The following is a 20,069-nucleotide window of genomic DNA, read 5'->3' on the forward strand; positions in this document are numbered from 1 at the left end:
ATTTTTCCATCCAAGTAGATAATTCTGAAGGCACATAATATAACTCATTCCAAGGAGCAGAAGAAAAAAAAAAAAAAAAATCACACTTGGTCTGTTGTGCCAGCCATATGATAGTTTTAATGTCATATTTTACAGATGTCTACTTACTTTTTTTTGAAGTTTGCATTTTGTAATAAGCTTTGTATGCAGCTTCAGTGAGGTGTTGCATGGCTCAGTTATCTGTCATACTGTACCTAGTACAAGTTGAAAGTTTTAATCTTTCTTTACCTTTTTTGTAAGGGTATTGGCACTGTATGCTTCAAAAACATTCTCAACAGTGCTCAAGTATTTGTCGAGTGCCAGTTAGGCTACGAGACAGTATTTTTGTAACATACTGAGTAAGCATAAATTTTCATCAGGTCTTATCAGAAGAATATGTAGTATTTATTCTGTAAATAATCTTTTGGAATATTTACAAGGGACATGTAAATCACCTATATTCTTTTTTGGCAGCATGGTTAGGCTTTTTTTAAATCCGTTCACTATGGAAGTTTTTGCATTAAGTTCTTAATATGGTTTTGAAAGTCTGTCAGTTGTTAGTAATTATATCAATCCATATACAAGCTTATCAGTCCAGTCCCTACGCTAGCACTCTTCTGCAATAACTTAACACAGTCTGAATATGTTAGTAATTTCCATGTGATTTTTCCCCTTTATTTTTTGGAGTTAGTCTTGTTTATATTAATTAGTAAGGGTCTTGAAGTATCAGTGGCAAAAGCAGACTTTGAGTAGATTAAACCAATATTTTATCATATGCATTCATGCAACTCCTTAAGCCATACTGTGGAATTTTCTGTTCTTCGCCTATTGTTCTTACTTACTCCAAAGTTTTGCCTCAACCATGCCAACAACACTGCATGAGGCCACACTGTAAGATGAAGGACTGAACTCTTGAGATCTTTAGCTGCTTGCTAAAATTGGCTAATATTCTCTAGTGAATTGTGGCTTCATATTAACCATTTAATTATGTGAGGCAGGTAACAGATCTTGGCACTAGTTCGAGAACATTAATCATGCTAAAAAGTTGTTTCATAACTTTTTAAGGAATTGCCTCACATTTAAATATACAAGAAAGATGCCTAGAGAGTAAGATTTTGGTTATAATGGTGCTTACTTTCCTTGTGCTGCCATGTGTGCCTGTAGGTAGTAGCAGCTCAGCATCATGATGAATTTTTCACTATACTGAGAAGCGTAAGCAGCAGAAGAGGTAGTGGACGCACTTCATACCACTTTATTTCCTTCATAACGTTGAGTAACACTGATGGTGTGGGGAAGAGAGTGCAATCTGGTCTATATGCCATTTGTGCACCAGATTGCTCTTGGAAAAATACTCCAAGAGATCATGACATATAGACAACAATATCACTGTTAGAAACCTTTGGGGTCATTCTCTTGTTTTGCAGTCTGAATTCTAGAAGCATGCTCTTACTTAGGCATTCCAATTTCCAGCAGCTTGTGGTTAATAGTTTTATCCCATGTTCCTATCCAAAGCCTTAAATATTTTCCATAACGGTTTTGATTAGGGCATGGAAGTAGATGATATTTAAAGGTCTCTTCCAACCCAAACCATTCTATGGCTAGTTGTCTGAAAAGAGGTTCTTTCAGTTGTCAATCCTCATCTCAATTTTGTTAGCAAAACATGAAGGACTTTGTCAGGAAACTGCAGGGCAGGGAAAAAGGCTTCACTCTCTTAAAACTGGCTTGCTCCCTTATTTTTTTCTGTCAAAAATCAGAAATTCTTACATTCCTAGCAAGAATCAACTGGGTGAAAGAAGAGCACCACTTTTGCCATAAGATTTTAATCCTAGATGATAATATCCTTAATGGGATACAATTCACAGAGGTACAGAAATGACCACAAAATTGTATAGGCTTCTGTAAATCTTGTTACTTTTTCATGACTATGACAGATGTTCAGTGGGGAAATAACTTGTCATGCCTACTGAATTTTTAGAATCACTGTGTCATTTGGAAGAGCTCAAATGTCATTGTAAGGAAATAAACAGGAAGATGTACTACAGAGAAGCAATATCGGATGAAAATTGGCTAAGAGGATATAAATGTAATTAGCGAAACACACTTTCATGACTAGTAAAATTAGCACCCATTTATACATGTTATACACTTGAACCCTTGTTGACACCTGAGGCTGGGAAAATATATCTGCTAATCAAAACATGTAATTATATCCTATGAAGCTGAAGTAACGCACTGAATCCTTGCTCTTCATGGTGTTAATGATTTGGGAAACTCATTTATCCGATCACCTCAGTTTGTCCTTTCTTGCTGTATTTCTGTTCCCCAAAATAGTAAGGTCAGGGACATGCTAAAGCAATTAAACATTGGATCTATGGAAGAGTGAACATCACATAGATTGTTAGATAGTATTGATATCATTAAAGAAGGTGCTCTCGACAGTGGAGAAAAAACCTCTGGTTGCAAAATAAGCAAAGCAAGATAAATTAAGTATTAACTTGCTGGAGTATTAAAATTCCTACAGACCTTTAGTATAGTTGGGGAGTTGATAACTTGTAATTTCCTGCTGGCATGACCTTAAGTAGCTGTCTTCAGAGTCCATATCTACATTTAATTTAAGAAGATTATGGTCTGACACAAAAAACATCAAGGGGAAAAAAGTATAAAAGTTTGGTTATGTAGGGGTTTGGGCCTATACAGGAGAATTACAAGGAAAAATGGGATGTAAAAAAATGCTTACTAAGTTTAATGATACGTTAACAGATTAATTTATTTTGTTTTACAGCTCAGTTCTAAAGTAGTGTTGTGGAGTTGTGAGAGATGAATAATCCTAATGTAGAAAACCAATTTATTTAGTCTGCAAATAGTAAAGTATGTCACTGTCAGTGAAAGGTATGCTGCCATAGCTAGTGATACAGTTCTCTCCCATCTTTTTGTTTTGTGCATGCAGTTAGCACAGATTAGAATTGGGATAGGGGGGTAAGGAGGGCTGTAGATATAACTGTTTGATGATGAAAAGTAGAAGCAGAAATTAACTGATTCACAGTAACATTAAAATAATCTTTATCTTTAGTTCTTGCAGTTCAACAGAATCTTCAGGCTAGTTAGATTATGAAGGTGATTGTAAAAAGGAGAAATCCTTCTGCTGTAGGACAGATGTCATCCGTCTTGATTATGCAGCTCTGGCAGGTACATCTGAATAACGAGTCCTAAATATTCTTTTTAATCACCCTGGTTTTTTTATATATCTAGCTGTCTTAGATGAACCAAACAAAAAGAAAACAAGGAGAGTTTACAACAATGGTACTTTACCATTCCTCACTTGCATCATTTTTAGACTAAGTGACATTCAATGAGAATATTTTCTTTCTTTTTCTGAAAGCCAAGATAATTAAAATCTAAAACTGAATAAACTTAGGATACATAATGTTTATTAACCACAAGGTCCCATGAAGAACACTGTAGTATAAAAATTCATTCACTAGTACAGATACATTAACATATTTAGTATTAAAATGATTCTTAGAAAGCTGGAAATGAGCAGAAAATCTACTACTTCTAGTATTTGAAGGTAAATTAATTCAGTATCTCATAGTTCTGTTGATATAATCTTCCTTTGTACCCTAATTTCGTGTAAGGAAGACTGTGGCAATATTTACATATTGTATTTGCTATATGCAATGTAGTTACTGTCCTAAATTTCCCACTTAGATCCATTAATCTCCTATTTTTAGGTGAAGACTCATGGAACACCATAGATGTTCTGGGAAAATCCACAATTTAAGTCCTCAGAAATTACATTTTAAAACTTCCTGTGCATACCTTGAAATAAAATAGGGCAGTCTAAATAAATTGTCTAAATAAATAGAACTGATATGATAATATATAATACTGCATTGAATCAATACGTATGCATAAGTAGTCTAGCACCTGAATGTTCTATTAGTTACTGCTACTGTTAGTTACTATTATTTATCTACTGGGATTGTAGTAAGTGGTCTCAGTATATTCTCTTTGTGATGGGATATACGGCAAATCCTGTGTATAAGTTGTCACAATTACTCAAAAAGTCAGTGTGTTACTTCAATATCAAGAAGGTTACACTTCTCCATTTAAAGAGTCATTAGGTATGATTTTTCAGGTATGAATTTAAAATTTTGTGGCCCTTTATACACTTCTTCCATAACAGATCACTGGTTTGAAGTAATCTGAATACCTGTGCAATGAGTGGACTTCCCTGGACATTCAGAATCCAGGAACAAAGCAATAGGAATTTGGTGAAAAGTAGTGGAAGTGGTTGTCTAGAATTTTTTGACATAGTGGAGATGTAGGCTTAATCACACGCCTTGAGTTCTCTTCAAAGTGAATTGTTGCCTGAGCTGAACAACTCATACCTTGACGCAGCCAAGGGTTGCTCATGCTTAGTGACATTTAAATTTAACATTTTTCCTTGCTGTATCAATTTATATTACCCAGTCATGCAAGAACATTTTTTTAGCAAGACTGTTTTTACACTCTGTTCTGTGGCTTAAAAGAACGAAGTGTCTAAAGCACAGGTTTAATCCGTGTAATTCTGCACCTAGCTTGTGCTTAATGCAGCAATTTTGCAACTAAAGCACTTGATTTCCTTATAGAGTCAGCATAGAGTGGTAGACGCTTTTGGGTGCTTGCCAGAGAAAGACCATTCTGTCTTGAGTTCACTCATTTAAGTTAGATAGACAAGATCTCCCTCTGAAGATATCTCTGGAGTGCTTATTTCTCTCCACTGACTGTAGAGAATAGGAGGTTTGGCTTCACTGGCAAGAATTTGGGCACAGTCTAAGTGTCCAAGTCAGGTAAACAAGATCCTAATCGTAATTTTTTTTAATGCATGCTGGGGATGTTGATCAGTAAGTAATAACTTAAAAGAGTTTTGTCAGTGCCAGCTTGTAAAAAAGAAAGGTCATAAAGATAAACTTTGACATATTTGTTTTTGAAAAGGCTACTTCAGCTGTGACATTGCTTACTTGCACCTTTCCAAAGTAGTATATTCCACCTTGTAGTTGTACCTTTTGTGAAGTATTGTTATTATAGGTGTGATTTTCCTAATGGTCTTCATGTACCAGATGATTATCTAGGGTCTATCACTACTGAAAAATAGGATTTGATATGTGGAAATTTAAATAGTTGCAAATGCTTGTGATGAATTAATAAGACTGAGTAATTCTAAAAAAACTAAGACAAAAAAGGCCTTTCAGTTGTGAAAGACTAGTTAAGTGTCTGAGTGCCATTGTTTGCTTCATCAATGCATGTATCATGCTATGCTACTTTGCAAATGCACTAATTCACCTCTGGACATAAGAATTTTACAACTTCCTCTATAAAGTAAAGGTTCTACTTTGTCATAATTGCCAAACTCTGTTCACTCCCTACTTCAGAAGAGTGCTGGTTTTACAACTGTAAGTTTATCTGTGTTGGAACATGATCAGCAGCTGTATAGACTTTATGAACAATAAACATCATTGCATACAGTAAAGGTTTGGTTTTAAATACTGTTTTCTAATACATGCCTTTACTCCCAGATGATTGAATACCTTTACTGCACCACACAATAGCCGAACTTGTTGTACAGCTCATGGACCACGGGTGACTGGTGAAATATGTAACTTCCCAGTTTATTGACCACTCAGTCCCTAGCTAGCCACATCAGAGGTATTGCGGTAAAATAAATGAAGAAATGACAATTGGGGGATTACTACTGGGATGAAGCACAGTCTGTCCACTGTTGAGAAAACAGGTTTCTAGTGACCCGTTCACTCACTCGAATTGTCTTGTCCTGCCTCTGTTCTTGTATCTCCATACAGCCTTCTAGGAAGTTTGGAATACATTTCTACTACCTTTCTCTTGTCTTTCCTGAAAACTAAACAGGAATCAGTGGTCAGCTTGCTGGCATTGCTTAAGTAACATCTCTCTTTGGAAGAGTCCTGTTACTGCATCTCTTCATTCTGCTTTCTTGACAATTACATAAAAATTTGTCATACTGTGCACATTAATCCCTTGTTCATTTTACTGCACCTTATCTAGAAAATATGTTTTAGCATGCCTGCTTCTGAGAGGAGATATTGTGTCATCTTCTCTTATTTGGGAGATATTACATAGATTGAAAGTGGAAAATAATTTTTTAAAGCAACTCTTCCTTTTTTCAGGCTGATGTAAATTGGTCCAATGGCTAGTACTAAAAAGAAAATCTAAAAAAAAAAAAAAAAAAAAACAACTCTTGGCACATTTTTACAGTAGCTGGCGAACTAGGAGTGCCATGTAGTATTTTATACATAAAGCATGCTTTCCATCCTAATGCACTTTTTGGATCTGCTGGAAAATAGTTAGTATGTTCAGTATTTGTCCCCAGCACAAAAAGAAGGTAGAAGCTTGTACCAAGGGTGCCATGCCAGGAGTGTCAAGGAGAGGAAATTTGGGACCAACCCCCACCCCTGCCTCATTCTAAATGGAGTCTTAAGTGTTTGGATGGTTATCCAATGCTTTATCTGAAAGGATGTGTGAGGTGTTAAGTTTATTTGCCTTGGAGGAATAAAATGCTCAGCTACACCTATTACAATCTGAACATATTTCTTCAGTACAGTCCTCTCTGAATCTTGGTCCTTGGATCTTTTGAGTTGGGTTTTTTTTTCCTAGGTCTAACATAATTGTAACCAATTATGTTGCTCACCTACTTAGCTGTCTTTTCAGGTATGCTGACTCTTACTCCAAGATTTCCTGCAGGTTTTTTTAATTTATTGCTCCTTTATATGCCAGCATGGAGTATGCAATGAACAGACAGAAGCTACCTATGTAGCTTCTTTTTTAGCAGTTTTTCACCAGGAAAACTAGCTGGGAACATGAGGTACAGTTTTTTTATGAATATCTAAATTAATTTGGATATATAGAGAGTGAAAAGGAGAACAAGGAACAGGATCTGTCTTTGAAGGATTTGCTGAACTTCTGTCAGTCACTGTGATGGCTAAAGAATTAAACTGTTGCACTTTAAAACAAAGAAACAAAACCCTGGTTTTAAATTCAGTCCTAGAAACAGATTTGGAAGGGGCACACTGGCTCAAATTCACAAAAGAACTTGTATACACATCTTGTGCTGAGTGCTGTTTCTAATATTCCTTGCTTCTGGTGTAGGATTTGTAACCTCAAGTAAAGTCCTTAAATTCCTTATACAGCAGACAAACAAAAGTCAGGTGATTAAAAAATTACGAGGGCCACGATACTGAGCAAGAGCTTGCTCAATAAGTAGAAAAACTTGGGGCCTCTACACCTAAGGTCATCCCTGTGTGTATTTGTATTTTTATTTATTTATTTATTTATTTTTTAGACTGATCATCCTCCATCCAAGGGTGCTATCCTTTGGATATTTCCCTGACCTATTCTTGGAAGCATTCAGTGACACTGGCTCTACAAATTTCTTGGTAATCACTTTCATTTGTTAATAACGTCCTGGTTAGAAGATATTTTGGAACATACAATATCAATCTGTCTTGCTAAAATTTAAGTCATTATTTCTCCTACTGTTAATGGGCATGTTGAGTGATTGATCACTAATACAACTCATTTTTCTAACCTACTTGGCTTCTCCAGACTGAACAACTCTTTTGCAAGTCTTGTTTTATAAACACCTTGATGTTCAAGTTATTTTCTTCTGTGCTTTCTTAATTATCTACATCATTAAACTTCAAGTTTGATATACATTCTTCAGCCAAACCCTTTTTACTTCTGTTGTTATGTACAACCTTTTGCTAATACATCCAACAGTACTTTCCTTGCAATGTTACTTCATGTTCAATTTGTGGCTTTACCTTTACACCTTCATCTGTTTCTGCAGTACACATCAGACTAATTACTTTCCTTTACATAGCTGAACATTAGATCTCTTCTGCCTTACCCTCTAATCTAGAATTTGTTTTAACTGAATTTTATCTTACCTCAGACTATTTGTTCAATTTGTAATGTAATAGGGCAAAGATGTAAATCCTGGTTTTCTTTTATGGAGTATTATACATGTTATAATGGAAGATTTTTAAGAGGGGGAAGGATTTATAGCTAGGAGGTATCACAAAATGCTTCTATTGCTCTTTCACTCTTTTTTAGGTGTCCAAAATGGCACTCTAGGACACACAATAATGAGTTAGATATGGAACATATAATGGTTACTTTAATGAGTCTCACATTGATACAAAGGTCTCAGTGAGTCATGAGTGGGAGAAGGTGAAATCTTTTCATATTAGGTGACTAGCCAAGTTTACTTGAAAGAGGCAGAGTCACTCCATCACTGGGATGACTTCTTGACAGTCCAATTTTTTGTTCCCACTGACATAGCTTTGCTCCTGTGTTAGTTTTAAATACTTGGACTTCATCTGTCTGTTCAGTGCCTACACAAGCTACTGGAGAGGCCAAAGTTCCTTCTGTGCAATACTGGACCTTACTACTTTCTCCATACTCTACCTTGTGTACTTCAAGATCTAATTAACTTCTTCCTTTTCCTTCTAGGCAGGCTAGCTAACTTACGAGCACCCATTCTACCACTAGTTTTAGACAGATTTAGCTGTCTTTTGTTGTGGGGATGTACTGGGGTGTCAAGCCGGCGTAATATTATGTGCCCTCAGTTTCTCACTTATAAAAATAACAGTAATTACTCTAAGGAAATGGTTTGAATCTTAAATAAATAGATTCATAGGAATGTTTAGTTTTATAGATATAGGCTTTCGGTTTTGGATGAGCTATTCCTGATGCAAAACATCAGAGGCAAAAAAAGCCCGGCATCAACACCCCCTCTGCCAGCAGACATCTTATGGCTTATTCAGCTTAGCTTTTTTTACACCCTACTGCCCCTGAACCCCCAAAGCAGTTGCAGCAGATTGAAGAATTGGAGTAGCATTCTGGTTGCTTTTTTTTCCTTAACTATTTCCTCTGCCACTCAAGCTACAACTGATATGGGTGTCCTAAAAATAGGGATTTGAGGCACATAGATGGATTTTTTTTTTTTCTACGCTCTCAGAAAGCTATTTAACTGTAGTTACATTTTGTGCTGCTTGCACTACAGTAAGAAATCCAGCAGAGCTGTTTGTCCAATATCATTGTTAATTTTTGAAGTATTGTTATCAGAAATATTAACTACATATTTTTTTAATCTGTTTTAGGTCCGTGCTTGTAATCTTTCCAGTCTTGCCCCTTACCAGTATCTACCTGGGAACAGATTTTCTTCTGGGTTAATGAAGTCTAATTGTGTGTCTCCTGATATCTTTACCAACCTTGCCTCTTCCTATAGATTGCTCTGATGTGGACATTGATAAGATAATGAATTTGGACCACATCCACAGTCATATTTTCTAAATATGTCAGACAAAGACTGTTAGAACAATGAAAAGAAGGAAGAGGTAACTTTGGCTTAGTATTGAAACCAAGACACGTTGAACATAGACTTGTGAATCTGTAAAAAATGAAACAAAATAAAAAAAAGAACTAAGGATTTTTAGCTATAATATGTCAGAGATGATAAAGGCAATACTGAGTTTCTGCAAAAGCCCTTTTATATGGCATAAATGGACAATGATGGACACTTAAAAGATGGACAAGAATTGAAAATTTTGTCATAAGTTCATATAAGGTCTGTTTTCAAATGCCAGCCTGTTTCAAATACCATTTTCTGTTAACCTCAACTGGTGCAGGAAATATTCAGCACTTCTAAAATTCAAGTTACTACTTGGCCTTTTTCTTGCTTCCTTTTTATTGAAGACAGAAACTTTCTTATTTAAAGGGAAAATTCTGTTCCCTTTAAAGTAGAGGGGTTTGATGTAGAGTAGCACTGGACCTACTTTTCAAACTCCCTCCTTCATCCCACAACAGACCATGTATAGGATTAAATAGCACTCATTTTGATCAACTGAAATATTTGGAGATAAGCTGTCTGTGTACTGTCTTATGCTTATGTTATTTCCATGATAATAACTGTGGAGGGGGGAAAATCAGATTTATACTTTTTTCCCAGGCATGATTTGTCATTATAAGTGAACATTCTTTTAGGCAATATAGTCGATAACAAAATGCTAAAAGGCAAGTTTGGCATAATCCCAGTTTTAACCTTTATGAAATATCCCTTACAACATCTATAGAGAGTAACATGCCATGAAGTTCTTAATTGACAGGATTTATAAGAAAATACTTCAGTATGTACTGATCTTTCACTATATACACAAATAGCGATGTATGCTGTCATTGTTTTGTGTGTGTGTGTAACAGAGGCCAGAATTTTGTCTGGAATGTTTTGTGGGGAATTTGGCAATTCTGTGTAATAGCACTGTCTTCTGCTATGGTTTGGATGGCTTTTATCTATCCACTGGAGGCTATTTCAGGATATATTGACAAACTGCACTGTACCTTTTTAATCAATCACTTCTATGTGCAGAGTGCCAGTAGTATTTTCAGAATAGCACTTATGATAAGGAAAAAGTAGGTATAAATGGGCTGCTGAGAATTTATTGGTACTCCTAGTTCTGTTGATCAGGAGCCTTGCCAACACAGTGACTCAACTACCTGTTTAGTGAACAGGTAGAGCCTTTTCTAGCCAGAGTATTTCTCCTCCTCAGTGATAAAAATAAGAGTTGGCGACTTAAGGATAGAATGAACAGGAGCTAAGACAGCTTGTCATTGCTGAATCTTGTCCTGACAGCTGCCTTAGCAGAATGCATTTGATAAACTGTGATTGACAAAATACTTGAAAACTGCAGCTTAAAACTGAATTTGTGGAGCATGCGGAAGTAGACAGGATAAAGTAAGAATAGTCTTATGAGCACACAGAGCTGTCATCACACACATAACTCTCTTTAAATTTGAAAAATAGAGAGCTGTAGGGAAATGTAGACTGTCCTAATGTAATTATCAAGATCATTACTGTAATTGAGCCTTCATTTGAAGCTAGGTCATTATGCAATATTTTGTGCTTGTTTATTATATAAAATCTAATCTTGTAACTTAATTCAGCAGTAGAGAAGGGGCAAACCAAAAATTTCAGCTACTAGTTGCTCTGAACTTTTGGAGTCCATACATAAATTCTGAAGTTTTATGGTCCACGTTGATACTAAAAAAACCCATTAACAACAATGGACCTCATTTCACTGACTTTACATTTCTGGTTTGAGAACAATTAGAATTTTCTACTTATTGCAAATTAAGCTCAGAATTCTCCAAAAAGGAAACCATTCTAATGCATCTTCTGCACAATTGGAGGCACTGAGAGGGCTTTTTTCTTAGGTGGGTTGTCTTTTGTATTTCAAATCGATGTAATCTCCTTAATTGTCTACATAAAATGTTATAGGCCATTCCACAAGGTTATAGTAATGAATTACACCACTTTTGTATAGATACTGGGGTGATTTTCAAAGTACTTCTATATAAATTCAGTTGCAAAAATAAGATATACAGAACACTGCTAGTATTGCCAACTGCAGAATGCTGTGGCAGTAAGCAGAGAGCACAGTAGTCTCCTTTGTTGAATGTAGTCATTAGACTGCACTACTAGTTGATACATGTGTTGGTGCTCATTCTACTTTACATTCGCATTTAAATTCCTGTGAAGGAAAAATAAGATAGAAGTAAACAAATGATGCTTATTGCTCTTCAGTTGGGACATCCTATTAGATGTATGACTTTAAGAGAAAGAGAACATTGGGGAAAAATCCCTAGGTATTCTTTACAAAGCATCATATGTCCATTCAGTCTCCAGCAGACTTCAAAAGGACATATCCCTGAGGTTTTAATGAAAACATAAATCAACAGGGAATAACTAAAAATACACTTAAAATGAAAAGGAAACTAGGTCACTCACCACATGACTCAGTATTTGTAGCTTAGACAGAGAGTATATTGCAGTGTTTTTCACATCATAAATATCCTTCTGGTACATGTAGAAAGTATTGTCTACATTTACTAACTCTAATATGTTATCTGTTTTGAGTCATTGTGTCTAATGCTTTCTCTCTAACACTGCACAGCATGGACTTGTAATATGTTTATGTATCTCTGTCTTGTCCAGACAATTCTTCTGGCTCTTCTATAAACTGCTTGGTTTGTAGCAACTGGGCAGAGTCCTTAAGGCTAGATCCCATCTATCAGGAAACAGATGAGTATATTTATTACTAGCCTACGTTGTATGCAGAGGGAAGCAGCTACCATGATGTGCAAGGTAAACGTACGTTGTAGCATGAAAGAGCTGAATTTGTCTGGTTTTTTGAATGTGTTACAGCATCCTCCTGTGTTTTGTTGTTCCATTCATGGGGCAAACTTAATTTTGGTGCTTTTTTAGTTGAGCTGGGAAAACAAACATGTACTGAGGTGATCGTTTTCCGTATGCCAAGTGTTATCCAGGGTAGTGAAGATAAAAGACAGTGAAAAATTTCCTGAAGAATCTTATGATGCTAAATGGGTGGAACAGAAAACAGCAGGTGAAATTGATAATTGTTAGGAAATATGATAGGCTCCAAATTGTCTGTTATTATTCAGAAAAGTCATTTTACTGTGACAGTGGACAATCCTATGAAAGGACAATAATGCAAACAACCCCCTTCTTACAATAAAAAAGAGGAACCAGTGGAAAGTTTATGTAAAGAACAAAACAGAAAATATCATCACTGCCATTGTATAAAGGTATGGGACGTCCATACCTTGAACAATATGTTAAATTCTCATTCTTCTGTTTGAAGAATGATATAGTAGAACTGCAAAAGGTAAGAGCCAGTGAGATGGGTTACCCAAAGTATGGCATAGTTTCCTTGTGAAGAATAACTTTAATAGTTTAATATTCTTTAGTGTAAAAAAACCAGCGACTGGTGACATGATTGGAGTCTGCGCAGTGGTGACTGACATAGAGAATGTGAATAAGCGATGATTGTTCACTGCTTATTCCCCATATGGGAACTATACAACATCAAATTAGCAAATGGCAGATCCGAAATGAGCAACAATCTACTTTATATAACATTCAGGGAATTTGTTGGACTTCTAATCCCTGGACTTTGTAAATACTAACAATTTACACTGGTTCAAAGCCAGACTTGAGAAATTGATGGAAGAAAAATCCAACTGGGACTGTTGAATAAAAATTTTAGGAAATCTGACAGACTCCTGCATTTTCAGAAGCTATGCTGAAGGATTATCTTCATATGTTTACTCTAGTTTTATACTTTTCCTTAGACTAGAGATGTGATAAAAGATCTGTGATGTGACTCGCTACAGGTTGTACGTAGATTCTTTGTCGAAGAGCACGGAGAATAATTTTGTTTCAAAGCTATAGGTGATCTCATTATAGAGGCTGAAGACATAGCTGGTAAAATTTGAGATTGAAATCTTGTCCTTTGTAATTTTTTTCCCCGACAGATAACACAGTAAGTCAATAAGTTTGTCTATGAGTCTTCTTGTGAATTGTGTGTCAGTTCTTAGTTCTTCAAAATTGTTTACAGGCATAGATGACAAATTAGATTTTACCAGCTAAATTACTTGAAAACTGCAATTTGATTTTTTCTTTTCACTAATAGAACTTGCTGTAGAAAGAGACGAGAGATCAGTAAGTAAAAGTAGGTCTAAAGGTGGTTGAGACTCATCAATTAATTAACTTGCTGTAACAATTTAAAAAACAAAAACCAATTCTTAACAGCAAAGAACATGAGCGTATAATGAGGAAGTCAGATGCTGAAGTTATTACATTAAGAGCTGCTTTGCTTTGTTATGTTTTGTAAGGCATTATTATTTCTAGAACATCGATCTCAATCACCAGCTCCTGAGGAACACAACTGTATGTATTTTTTATAGTGTTTCTTTATATTTTTAGGGGCTTGCTTGATTTTAAATGAGCAATGGACTACAGTGTTAGAAGCATGCAGGATGTTGTAGGGCCTGTGGAATATTCAGGTCATTGAAAAAAAAAGCCCAATATTGTCAATAGTACTAATGTGCTAGCGCTTTGGTCCTTCTTACCTTTTTTTGTCCCTATGTCTTAACTTTGCACTGTTCTTTTGATAGAAAAAAAATCACATTTCAGTGGTTTGGGTTTTTGTTTGTTTGTTTGTTTTAGAAGAGGAACAAGGTGACACAACACCCAGTGTGGTTATAATAATTTAGCACTATTAGAATTGCATGCTTGTACTGGAAAACCTTCTTTCCATTGTTTTATGAATCCCGTAATGTTTATTTCACAGTTGTCACAGTGCTCCCTTCTGCTGACATTAGTTAATAAAACAAGTGCAATCTTATCAAAAGCAGCTAACTTTGGTTTATTCCCTTACTCACAAAAGAAGCAGCAAAGTGGTATATGGCAGATAATTTTTACTGATTTGTTCTTTACACTTTCAAACTGAAAAAGTACAGGATATCAACATGTATCCCACAATAAGGAGAAAAATTCTTTTTAAGGAATTCTTTTTAGCCTTTTCTATGCAGTTGTTATTTATGCAGTTTTGTGTGCTGCCAAAAGTGACGAAGAACAGCAGTGGGTGCTTTTAATTGAAGTGTTGATTGGTTGTGTGCAATGCACATACTCCCCTCTAAATTTAAACTTTCTACCTGACCACTTTTGTTGTAAAACTTGTGTAATGTGAATTTTGTCACCATATTTATGTTATGATACTGGGTGTAGTGATTTTTTTTTTCTTCCCCCAGATAGCTGGATTTGAAAAAGTGATACTTTCACCAGGAACTGTTTAGTTTGTCCTTCAGTAATTTAAATTCTCCCCATTAGCCTAATAACGTAGTCATTGGAACAGAGGCTGAACTGATAGTAAAGTGTTATTTCAGAGAAACGCTTGCATGGAAGAGGTATTAAAGAAAGAGAAAGCAACCTTAGAGTACCTGTAGTTGCTACTTGAGACTGCAGCTTTTCTTAGTTTTTAATAAATTATTCCCATGAGAATTGTGGCTTATGGTTTTATAAATTATGGGGATATTGACCTGTAGCTAAGTCATTGACCTGTATGGGTATACTAACCCATTCCTAACAGCATGAAGTAATAGTTGTTAAATTGACCCTTATTTTAAAAAGCAAAGCAAAACAAACCCAGAAGGAAATGGCTTGAGGAAGAGCAAAAATGTTATGAAGTTTCACTTAGAGTTTTTCTTTTTATGTGAGTCAATGACCATGTCGAATTAAGAGGCAATTATGAATATTTTAGGTGTTAGGGCTTGACTGTTCAGGGGCATTTAAGAAGATTCATCCAAACTACCAGTGATTTAGTGGCATGATTTTAAAGTGGTATTGTGAAATTGATTGAAATTCCTATGTAGACATATTTGTTTGGACTTAAGAGAGCCTGTACTTAATTCTTTTTGGAAATAACACAAGTAGAAACCATTTAATTTAACCTAAATAAATCCACTTGAAATTTAGTTTCAGTTCACTTTAAGTTCATAAGTGTAATCAGACTTCTGCACAAAGAAATAGACATGTCTATGCACTCTACTAAGTGCTGATCTGCATTATGCATGTTCCTGTGATTCTTATGGTACTAGTACATCCTAATGCTTTTATTAGTTCATAGGAAATGAAAATACAAAATGAAGGTATTTGTCATTTTAAGGCCTGTACTGTTGTCTCTAATGGAGCTAATTGCGTAGTTGATTCTGTATAAAAGATATGGGCAATGAGCTGGGAAAATTCAGCTCCTGGTGCAGTAGATCTGTTGCTGGTCATGTTTGGTAATGTTTAAGACATCATAAATAGCAATTTGAGTAAAAAATTCTTCCAACCTCCATTTTGTAACCTTACCTTTGGTAGACTGAGGAGGGGGAAAATGATGTATTTGCTGTTGAGTTCACTGAACTTATAATAAGCTTCCCAATGTACTTGAACTAATATTAGAACATTTTCCTTTGTAGTGTTTGTCATTCTTGCATGAATATTTGGTGGTGTGTTAACATATTTAAGTGTATACTTTCAAAAAATAAAATGTCTTGTGGATGTTTTATACTGGAGAATAATTCTGCTTGAGAGCTGCTAGTATACTATTCAGGTAAAGGTTTTTTAAGTTTAATTGGCTTGGTGAATGTGCTTCCGAGGAGAGAAAAATGAATACAACTTTTGTAAAAGATCAAACAAAACATTGGATATAAAATGTGCAATAGAACATAATAGAATAAGACAGCAGATAATAATTCTGTCAAGATGACATAGGAAAAGAAAATTTGTGTGGCCCTTTTATTGCAGAACAGTACATATTCCCATACTTTTGTGCATGATTTTTATATCACTGACTTTTTTCTAATATTGTCTTAATCATTATTTGCCTCCAGAAATGGTATGCTTATAGGTTAAGAGTACCACATTTGTTACATCTGTCCAGTATGCTTGATCCAAAATGTTAGGGGAGAATGTGATGAAAAAAACAAAACTAAAAAAGGTTATTTGAGGTAAACATAGAGCTTTGACCTGCCCAGTACTGGGAGAATGTTCTGTCAGTTGTTACGGTTTTTGTCCTACTCCTCAAAAACCATAATGATCAGTAATAAATGTTGAGCAAATAGCAACAAAAATGTACCAAGGTATTAACAGAGGAGCAACTTCTGCTCATTGAAAGTGTTCAATAGAGAGGAAATCAGAGACAACTGGGACAAGCCTCAGCCATGTAGGTGTAAGAGAAATGAGGCAACTGTTTGTTACTGGATGTTTTTATGTGAATATTGGGAGGGAGGGGAAGCAGCCTGAGAAATCAAGGGTATTTATTTGTAAGACCTTTTTTAATGCTTCTGAAGTGCTAGTTTATAAAAATAAACTGTCTTTTTATTGTTTATTACCAGTAAAAATTGGGTTATGCCACTTTGTTCTCATTTTCCCCCTTCTGTTTATCAGAGCTTAGGAGGATATTTAGGCTCTGGTCATATTTAAAGCTCCACAGTTATTTTCTAGATAAATATTGACAGAGAGGTATAAGAATTATGGGTGGAGGAAGCAAGCCTTATAAAATGCAAAAAGTTTTCATACTGTAAAAAAACCCCAAACAAACAAAACACCAAACCATAAACAATGTGCTATCATCTTAAAGGGAGGAGCATATACTGTATGATTGGTAGCCAAGCTTTTAGTGATGCCTATTGGGAAATGTTAAAAAGTGGAATTCCAGAATACCTGACTAAACTAATAAGGTTGAAAATTCATAGTGCATAGTTGGAAGCATCCATTCATACAGGACTATGAAGGGGAAAATTCTGAAGGAAGAAGACAACTGGGGATGGGGGGCAGGGGAGAGAGAAAGAAGAGAGAGGAGTGATACTTGTTCCTGGATAGGTAATAGTTATGAGCCATTGTCAGGCCAGCTCAAAAGAGGAACCATAAATTAAGAACAACAGGACATTTGGCAATCAGCCTCTTTGCTGTGAGAAAGATGTGTCCTGTGGGACCCAGGAATGCTCTGCGTTGGGATCCTGATGAGTGGGTCTCCGACTGCGTGGTGTTCAGAGGTGCCTCCTGATTGCTGGTTACACAGCATAGTGATAGAGAGGGAATGAAAATGAGGAGAGTAATTACAGCCTTTCCTTGTCAGCCTTTCTGAGGGACAGCAAGAAGATGTTGTGTAGCTCTCGTGAGAGTGCCAGGCCTCATGGGAGACTGTTGGGGTGTGAGAGAAACCAGGTAAATGTTAAAAAGTAATAGAATGGTGGAAGCAGAGTATCAGTTTCTGAATAGGCTGCTGTGAGGAAAGGGGAAGAAAATAAGTTTGCTGAATAACATGTAGAACATAAGCAGCTAGTCTGAACATCATATACCTCACAGGAGACCAGTTTAGGAATTGTAGTATTTGTTTTCTCAATTTTCAAAAAGTGTTGCTAGTATTCATACTGTTATTTAAAACTAGCTTTATCAGCATTGTTTTTTAACTTAAACTGGGACTTGAGACAGCAAGCTGAAAAATGCCACTAATTCATCTTTGAAAGTAATGTAGAGAAAGCAGATTTCTTTCTCCCTGTCAGTTACTGTAGGAACAAACGGACCTGTGGACATTGGGGTGTTTGTGTTTTGGAGGAATGTATAAGAGGAAAGCATAGTAATTTCACAGTTTTTACTTTTTCCTGATATAAAGTGTGGTGTCTGATAGGGACTAAAATTAACGTTATAATCTAAAGATTTACTTTAAAAATTTTTTTTCCTGATTTTTGGCAAGGCCAAAGATTGTAGGTCATAGTCTATTCCTTCCTGTCTGATAATTGCAAAATCCATTACTATCCCTTTGAGATGTTTTTTATAAAAGCCTGTATTAAATCTGAATAAAAGCCTAATAAGTAGATTAGTTAGAACAATAGTCCTCATGAGGACGTTTGATTCTGAGTGTAGCTGCTAGAGATAACCCTAAATGCAATTAGGTTTAACTCCCTGTGAGTGTCAAAGGAAGGTAATACCCAGCAAAACTTCCCTTCAGATGACACTATTTTTAAAGTGTCTCAACATTTAAATTATTATTTCCTTTGGGCATCAGTAACAAACTTTTTTTTTTTAATTGTTGGAGAAACAGAGCTTGGAAACTTATGTTTTAGCCACTAGTTTTAGGTGGCTCAGTTTCTGTGGGGGAGCAGTTTGTTGTCCTCATCTGTACCCTTTCTAGTTGTAAGGATCAAATATCCCAAGGTGGCCACAGACAAGTAAAAAGAGAAAATAGCAGATTCAGTAACATACACAAGCTTAAAGCGTAATGTGATAAAATGTCAATAGATGAACTGTTGATGGATTAATTCTGTTTTTTTCCCCTTGAGAGAGAAATGAAAGCAAAACTTCTATTAAAACAAAAATAGAGACAGTAAAGATTTCAAAAATTTGCATATTATAGGGTGTGATATAACAGAAACTGTAACATTTCAAACTACTAAAATTGTTTCATTTAATTGTAAGTACCACGGAAGAATTGCATTGTATTTAAGCATTCAGTCCCATTTTCACATAAAAAAAGATAAAGGAAAAAAAAAGCTTAGTGAAACAATTCCATGACTTTTTTTTTTTATATATTCCTGAGTATGCATCTGTTTACTTATATTTAATTTCTCCTATTTTTAAAATATGAAAAGTATGAATATAATCTCATCAACCTTTAGTATTATATTTTTGGGAAAATTGCTGGTAACAACAAAATGAAGAAATTTGCAATGATTTCTTTTTTTAAATTTACTGAAGTGTTTATATTCATAATCATTGTGTTCTGCATTTCACGTATCTTTGCTTTACTTGCATTATTGTTCTTAGATTCATCTTTCAGTGGAACACTCCTGAAAATCTCTTGTTTTCCTTCCTTGCTTTAAATCAAAAGTCTGTATCATCAAAAGTGAAGCTGAACTAATTAGACATGAGCCAAAATACCTGAAAATTACTTATAGTCATACCACATCAAACTGGGATTTCATGTGTGGCAAGGAGACGTTTAGCCAGTTCAGTAAACTGGTTTTTATTGTTTTTAGAAGTGTAAGTTGTCCCTTAAAATTACTTTTTACCCCCAAAGCCAGCAATGTAAAACTCAGGAGTTTCCATTCTTTCACATTATTTCTGTTGCATGCATTTTAGGTCCAAAATATTTGCACTCCTAAAAAATAGGTAATTTGTTGTCTTGCATCTTTAACATGCAAAGTGGTTTATTTTCTATTGTTTTGGTCAGCTGTTTTAATATCTTTAAGTGTCTATGCTTTGCCTTTTTTTCTTTGCATATAATAAATTACTGTGCTATACAGAACACATTTTCATTCTTGATTCTGGTGAGTCTTGGATGCAAGATTATATTATTATCTTATAAAAATTGTTAAGGATTTGAACCTGAGTTGTACCAAGTAAAATAATTTCTCAGTGAAGCCTTAAAGGCAGTGAAGAACAAGAATTGAAGTGGCCATACATTAATAATTAAAGCTTTTTATTTTTCTGGTGTGTGCAAGGAAATTCATGTAAATAAATAAAAATAGGGTTTATGTTTCCTGTTTATGACATCTGAAAACTCTCCTGTCATTATTATGAAATTCAATAACAATTTTCAATTGATTTTGTGGTTTTCAAATGTAAGAGG

General features: G+C 35.2%; 1 protein-coding gene across 3 annotated transcripts in view; it reads left to right on the forward strand.

Annotated features, from left to right (window-relative positions):
- TENM2 (teneurin transmembrane protein 2) overlaps positions 1–20,069 on the forward strand; it is a 545,903-nt gene that overhangs the window by 200,654 nt on the left and 325,180 nt on the right. The gene's annotated exons all lie outside the window — the stretch shown is intronic.

Source organism: Buteo buteo, chromosome 24 (assembly GCF_964188355.1).
Source record: "Buteo buteo chromosome 24, bButBut1.hap1.1, whole genome shotgun sequence".
Classification (NCBI taxonomy): Eukaryota; Metazoa; Chordata; class Aves; order Accipitriformes; family Accipitridae; genus Buteo; species Buteo buteo.